Below are 1,285 nucleotides of genomic sequence, written 5' to 3' on the forward strand. Positions count from 1 at the left end.
GTTCCTTCCTGAAATCTCACAGCTATTAAACTGCAGCATCTCGGACTGACTGCGCAGTTACTCGACTCTGGCTTTGTACAGTCAGCTTCACCATCTTCCCTGGACAGTCAAAAAGCTTCCTTTGCTGTAAAGACACTCTGGAGAAGACAATCTTAAATTCCCTCTCAATAAACGGAGTACTGCTGCCCAAATTTATTTTAACTAACTAATCAGCCTCTCTTTCAAGGAATATTCAATTTAAAAAATGTAAATTGAAACATGAGGGGGCAAAGTTGGCAAAGCAGAATCCTGAAGGTTGTGACTACTGCACCCACTATACACTTTATATCGGAAGCCTCGGTCTAAAGCTGCCCTTAGAAAGAACTGACATCCTTCCTGAAAACTCACTGCACAGGCAGGCTGAAGTGTATTTGTTTCAAGTTGAAAAAACAAAGCTCCATTTCAGAACCTGGCACCCTACTGCTACTGCAGATGGTGGTGAATACTTCTAACCCGGCTAAAGAGAAGCAGCAGTCAATAAGCAGCTATTAACGCCCTTCTCCCACGTCCCCTACGCCACCAACTGCATCCAAGTTCAGCTGGTTTTAAGCCTGAAGGGGTACTGTGTCTCAACTAAAGTTTATGCTAACACGTGCTGCAAGTTCACGTTTATCTTGTTCTTTCTCAATCTGAGGAACTAAACACTTCTCTCCTGCCACGCTGTCCTTCTGCTTGCCCAGCGAGGCTGCGACCACAGCTCTGCAACATAATCCATGCCAAAGACCAGATTCAGAGTAGGTTTAGAGTAAGCAGATTTGGGGATAGGGAGAAAGGGTAAAGGCGAAAGGCTTGCTGGAATTCTTGCTGCCGATACGAAAGACAACTAGATGTAAATTAAGAACATTGAGAAATTGAGAAATTTAATAAAAGTTCCGTAATTAAATACTACTCTTAATCGTAATAGTAGCATCAGTGCAAGCTTCTGCTATGAAAGATGGTATTAAGAACCCTAATTACTAAGTACATTTCTGCAGTTCTGCTTCTCTCTGTGCAGGCTTAAAGCAGGTTTAACTCTCTTAATCCAAAACAAAGTCTCTTAGCATGTCTTCAGTATTTCAATTTCAAGCTCTGCCTGTCTCTCAGGACTTGCTACCACTAATGAGCATTAAAACACATCTATCACAGGCCTCTATTAGCTCAAAATGCTAATCCAGTCATTTTTTCAGACAGAGATAAGCAGGCAACCAAAAATACAATTTAATTGTTTGCCAAGGGGCGAGGCTCGGGGCGGGGGCGGGGGGCGCAA

At 43.0% G+C, this 1,285-nt stretch overlaps 1 protein-coding gene across 1 annotated transcript in view; it reads right to left on the minus strand.

Moving 5' to 3' along the window:
• The window catches only part of DAZAP1 (DAZ associated protein 1), a gene marked incomplete at its 5' end in the record, with an annotated part of 20,861 nt that overhangs the window by 1,435 nt on the left and 18,141 nt on the right, over positions 1-1,285 (minus strand). The window lies entirely within an intron of this gene.

Source organism: Phaethon lepturus, unplaced genomic scaffold, assembly GCF_000687285.1.
Source record: "Phaethon lepturus isolate BGI_N335 unplaced genomic scaffold, ASM68728v1 scaffold23241, whole genome shotgun sequence".
Lineage (NCBI taxonomy): Eukaryota > Metazoa > Chordata > Aves > Phaethontiformes > Phaethontidae > Phaethon > Phaethon lepturus.